We start from the raw sequence: 6,000 nt of genomic DNA, 5'->3' as shown, positions 1-6,000 counted from the left end.
ATCATACCATAGGCTAGCTTCTAGGGTTTAGCCTCCTTGATCTCGTGGTAGATCTACTCTTGTACTACCGATATCATCAATATTAACCAAGCAGGACGTAGGGTTTTACCTCCATCAAGAGGGCCCGAACCTGGGTAAAACATCGTGTCCCCTGCCTCCTGTTACCATCCACCTTAGACGCACAGTTCGGGACCCCCTACCCGAGATCCGCCGGTTTTGACACCGACACTTGCTCCTCGCTGAGGACGCTTTACGACAGCGGCCTGGAGAGCCCGCTGGCCGGCGCCGAGGACGGCCCCGCCAAGCTGCTTCCCTTCTTGGTCCACGCTCTTGAAGATGTCGCCCTTGGCCTCGGCCCCACGGCCGAGGCCGAGGCGCGTGTTCTGTCTTCTGCAGCACTGACGCGGGTTCTCACCCACATCCACCTTCGCGATCCGGTTCGACCTTGACAGCCTGCTGGAGCCCGTGAGCGGCAAGCGTGCGGCGGCTGCTGCCGAGGCCGTGAAGGGTCGCGCAGAGGCTCTGCTGGGGAAGTTCCGGGCCTTCAGCACCAAGCCGGAGCAAGGCGCGCCGACCCCGCTGCTCCGTGAGGCGAACCCACGCCGCGCTGCTCCCCCGCCGCCAAGTGACTCCATCGTGGCTCCTGTCCTGCTTTTAATTCCTGCACATGTATCATGCCTCGGGGAGGCGTTTAAACTTGCGCCTGATATTGGGATAACAGTGTGGACTGTAATATTTGCTTTCGAATTCCTTTGAAATTTGTGCTTTTCCTTCCTACTTGCTTTACGTTCTACGCCGGCAGAGCCCGGCCCCGCGTACCTCACCCAGCATAGCCCCGACCGGAAACCAGGACGGGACCAAGGAGTGAGGGGCTACGTGACAAGTTAGGCTCCTGAGTCGCGATGCTCAGGAGTCCCCCTTGGCGCACGAACAACAAGTAGGGAGGTGATGTGGGTGGATCACCGTTCTACGTCTGCAGAGCCCGGCCCCGCGCGTACCTCACCCAGCAATAGCCCCGACCGGAAACCAGGACGGGACCAAAGGAGTGAGGGGCTACGTGACCAGTTAGGCTCCTGAGTCGCGATGCTCAGGAGTCCCCCTTGACGCTCAAACGGCCTTCATACCTTGGCTCCGCTCGGGGAGAGGCGCGACGAACCAGGCCCGTGGGGACCTGGCTGGGCGGCGTGCGTCTGGGCGTGACCCGCGCAGCCCCCGTGCCCAGCCCCCTCGCGCGGCACTCCCGAGGGGAGGCGTTGCGATGAGGCTAGACACTGAGCACTGGGCTCCCTGAGGTTGATGCGGCCCGGAGGCCACCCTCAGTTGTTTATCACCAGCGCGGAGCATAGCGCTTCCGTATGAGTACGGGCATAGCCGCTCCTCGGCAGTGTCGTCAGCCAGCGCGGAGCATGGTGCTTCCACTGTGCGTGGGAGGGGGCCCCCTCCGGGAGGAGCCCCCGGGGCGTGTACAGCCCCGCCCTGACACGTGGCTGGCACGGTAGGGCCTGGTGAGGTGTATCTGGGCACCCGTGAGCCAGCGCGGGACTCACGGGGCCCTACCTCTAGGCGGGTTGCGCCTGGCACTGGGCCTTATCTTGTGTTGTGTCCCTGCAAGTTCGGTTAGATGCCTGCACTCTACGTCCTCGGGTCCCGGCCCTCGAGCTGGTCTCAGCCGTCGCTGGTATGCCAGGTCGCGATGCCGTGGTCAAGGCCAGAGGGTGAGGGCTGGAGAGCCAGTAAGAGCCCTGAGTCGATGCTCAGGTACCCCCCCTTTAACGTGCAAGTGGTCACATGGAGAAGGAGGCCGCGGACCGGCATCAAATAATCAAGCATGGCAGTTCTAACGCATAACCGGAAATGACGCAAATGGGGTACATGCCGCTGAGCCTGGCCCGAGCGGCTTGGGGATCATGCAGCCCGAGGGGCGCCCCCAACAAGGTAAGCTAACGACGCGAAATAAAAGGGATACACGCCGCAGGGACGGACCCACGCGGCCTGGGAATAATGCAGCCCTGGGGGCGCTCCCAGCTGGAAGTGAAACTTGAAAGATGTCACCTGATGACGCTGAAGACGAAGGGGTGTTGGTGTAGCCGGCTCGGTGGGCTGCGGAAGCCGATCCTCATGAGCCCCCAGGCCCAGGGGCCTCGGGAGGCTCCGGAGGCGCTGGCGGTTCCTCGCGGGCCATCTTCATCTCCGCCAGGGCTGCGGAGCACCTGGCCTCTTGTGCCTCCGTGATGCCCCTCATGAGGCGCTGGTACGCGTCAGCCGCGCTCGGCAAGCCGTAAGGCATGCGAACGTAGCTGTGGGGTGGACCTCCGCAGCGCCCCACTCGCGAGGGCCAGAGGCGCTCCAGGGAGGCGACTTGGTTGAGCCCTGGTACGTCGACGCAGACGCGCAGCCCGCCATCCTCGCCTGGATGGGGAGCCACTGCTGGTAGGCGGCGGGCGCCTCTCATGACTCTGACTCCTGTAGCTCCTGAATGGCCTTGCTGACGAACTCCTGTGGGTCTGGATCTCCTTGCCTTGCTCCTTCTTGAGGGAAACGTGCTTCGAAACACGCCTCCATGTGGTGCCCAAGCGCCTCCCTCGTGACCCTTGCTAGGTCGGTGGCCCTCCAGGGGAGAGCCCCCGAGCCCTGCCTGAGGAGGGCGCCGGGCGCGCTTTCCTATGCGATGGAAGGAGGTTCCCCCTGGGCAGGCACGGGCCCAGAGGGGCCTACCTCCTGAGGGGCCAGGCCGGACGATGTCTTCTTCTTCTTGGGGGCGGCCTCGGGAAGCCTCCTGCTTCCGCGATCCGGGTCTCTCCAGTGATGCGGCCTGAAAGGCTCGCTCCAGGGAACACACCACGTCCTTCTCTTCACAGGGCACCGTGATGACTCCGCCGCTTCCTGGCATCTTGAGGACGTTGTAGCCGTGGTGAGTCACGGCCATGAACTTGGCCAGCGCCGGGTACCCGAGGATGGCGTTGTACGGCAGGCAATGTGAGCGACGTCGAAGTCGATGAGCTCGGTGCGGTAGTTGTCGCGTGCCCCGAAGGTGACAGGGAGGCGGACCTGCCCGATTCGGGACCGTGGAGCCGTCGGTGATACCGGAGAAGGGCTTGGTTGGCTGAAGCTGGCTGTAGGGCACTTGGAGGTTGTTGAACGTCTCCACGGACAGGACGTTGAGCCCTGCCCCGCCATCGATGAGGGTCTTGGTGACCACCACGTTGCTGATGATTGGGGAACAAAGCATCGGGAGGACTCCGGCTGTAGCCGCACACTTGAGTTGATCTGCTGAGCTGAAGGTGATGGCACACGCCGACCACCTGAGAGGGCGCGTGGCTTCGAGCCTGGGGAGGGCTGCATTCACTTCGCGGGCGAACTGCTTGAAGATGCGCTGAGAGGCTGGGGCCTGAGCTCCGCCCAGGATGCAGGCGATCGCGCGAGGCTCCTGGAAGCCCCCAGCCTCCTCGTCCTGGTGGCGGTCCTCTTTCTCCTTGGCTGCGGCGGCAGCGGTGGGAGGCCTGCGTTGCCTTGCGGGCGATCCTCGCGAGGCTGATCCCTCCAGCCTCCCTCGCGAGGTGGGTCTTGCCAGCGATCCTCGCGAGGTTGGTCGCGCCACCCCTGGCGCGGGCCACGGTCTTCCCAGCGCCCTGCGTTCCTTCCTCCTCCTCGGCCGTATCCCCGGTCACCACGGTCAGGGCGACGGCCGATCCTTCCTTCACGCACGGCTCGGAGTTCTTGGCATTCGCTGGTGTTGTGGGTGTGGAGGTCGTGGTACACGCAGTACCGGCTGCCCTTGGGAGGTTCGGGCTGATCTCTGCCCCGCTTGGTGTCTGGTTCTGCCGCGAGCACGGCAGCCCCCTTGCGCTTCACTTCCTTGGCCTTGAGCTTCTTCTCTTCTGGGTCTGCGGCAGGCAGCTCAAGGAGGGAGAGACGCCCTTCCTCAGCCCTGGCGCACTTGTTCGCCAAGTTGAACAGCTCCAAAGAAGTGCACAGGTCTTCATGCATCGCCAGCTCCTCCTTCATCTTGACGTCGCGCACGCCGTCGGAGAAGGCTGAGATGATGGCCTCTTCAGTCACCTTGGGAATCTTGAGGCGTGCGTTGTTGAAGCGCTGGATGTACTTCTGCAGGGTCTCCCCGGGTTGTTGCTTGATGCGGCGCATGTCGCTCACGGCGGGTGGCCGGTCGCGAGTACCTTGGAAGTTGGCGATGAAGCGGGTGCGCATCTCTTCCCAGGAGGAGATTGTGCCTGGAGCCAGGTTCAGGAGCCAGGTGCGGGCCCCGTCCTTGAGCGCCATGGGAAACCAGTTCGCCATGACCTTCTCGTCTCCGTTGGCAGCTTCGATGCCCAGCTCGTAGAGCTGGAGGAACTCCGCAGGGTCGGCCGTGCCGTCGTAGCGAGGAGGCAGGTCCGGCTTGAACTTGCCCGGCCACGCGACGCTGCGCAGTTCGGTGGTGTAGGCGCGGCAGCCTGCTGTGGCCACGGGAGGCCTTGGGTGATGGAGAGCCTGGTCTGCATGTCCCCACGCGCCGGAGCAGGAGGATGGTCGCGACGTGCTGGAGCAGGGAGTGCCCGGGCAGCTTCTGGCGGGCGAGGGACTTCTTGGCAGCTCTGCTCTTGCCGCGCTGGCACCTGACGGAGCGGGTTCCGCCCAGGGGCCACGCGTCTTGGAGCCATGGCGTCTTCTTGAGGGGGAGGCGGCCGGGGCGCCGCCGGAGCCTCGTCGCCCGCGCGGGGCGGGGTGCGGTGCAGCGGAACAGACGGTGCGGAAGAACCCCCTGCAGCGCGGACAAGCTCGGCGACGCGGTCGAGCCATTCTTCGTAGACGTCGTCGACGGGACGGTAGCGCAGGAAGCTCGTTTGCGCCGACGATGAGTGCAGCCCGAGCCTCCATGGGCGCGAAAGCGCGCGGGAACGAAGATCCAGCCGGGGCGAGTGAGGGAGTCGCGGTGCGGCCGTCTTGGCGCACGGATGGATGCTGAGACGATGCTTGCTGCTCGTCCCCGCCGGGCCCCGTGGCGGCGTTGACGGTGGGCGAGCGGGGAACGGCGAGGAGACCCGCCGACAGGGGTGTCTGGGCGACGCGGGAAGCGAAGGGCGGCCAGGCGCTTCGCGCGGGCCCGACGTGCGTCAGACATGAGTGGTGATGGTCGGAGGAGAGCGGAGCGGTGGAAGACGAATTCCGGCGCACCCCTACCTGGCGCGCCAAATGTCGGATTTCGGGTTCCGGCAGACCCTTGAGGTTCGAACACTGGGGTGCGCGCGGAGATTTCGCCTCCTACCTTCCTGCACCCCTCCGCCACGCTAGGATCAAAGCTATGAAAAGAACAACACAAGGGACACAGGGTTTATACTGGTTCGGGCCACCGTTGTGGTGTAATACCCTACTCCAGTGTGTGGTGTGGTGGATTGCCTCTTGGGCTGATGATGATGGACAGTACAAGGAAGAACAGCCTCGCGAGGGTCTGTTCTTGGCTGGGGCGATGAACTGCTGGGGGGAGTTCAGCCACCTTTCTCTATCTCTCTCTCTCTCTCGCTTACCACCTCTCTACTTGTCGAGCCCTTGGAGGAGACTGAGCCGAACCCCTTGCTACGTGGGTGGCCGGTCCTATTTATAGTGGCCCTGGTCCTCTCCCCAAATATTGAGCGGGAAGGGAGCCAACAATGGCGGGCTAATTTGAAGGGGGACAGCAAGTATCAACTATCCTGACAAAAGTAGTCTTCGCCTGCGCAAAGCTCTGGTGATGACGCTGTCTTGGGCTCCACGGTGACCTCCGTCTCGTAGTCCTCCTGGTCTTGGTCTCGTTGCACCGAAATGGCAACCTTTGCCTGATGCCTTGGTACTCCACGGCTGCGCTTGCCCCCTTTGCACCAAAGAGGAAAGGAGGACGCTGCGCGGGCTGGCACCCGCCTGGCGCCCTGAGTCGTCATGGCTTGCGTCACGGGCACCTCGCGAGGTACCCCGCCTTGATCTCTCCGCCTCCTCGTGAGCCAGCCTGACGAGGCCGTGCCTGAGGAA

The sequence above is a fragment of the Triticum urartu genome, chromosome 7, assembly GCF_003073215.2.
Source record: "Triticum urartu cultivar G1812 chromosome 7, Tu2.1, whole genome shotgun sequence".
Classification (NCBI taxonomy): domain Eukaryota; kingdom Viridiplantae; phylum Streptophyta; class Magnoliopsida; order Poales; family Poaceae; genus Triticum; species Triticum urartu.
Note: the sequence above shows the minus strand (reverse complement) of the source record.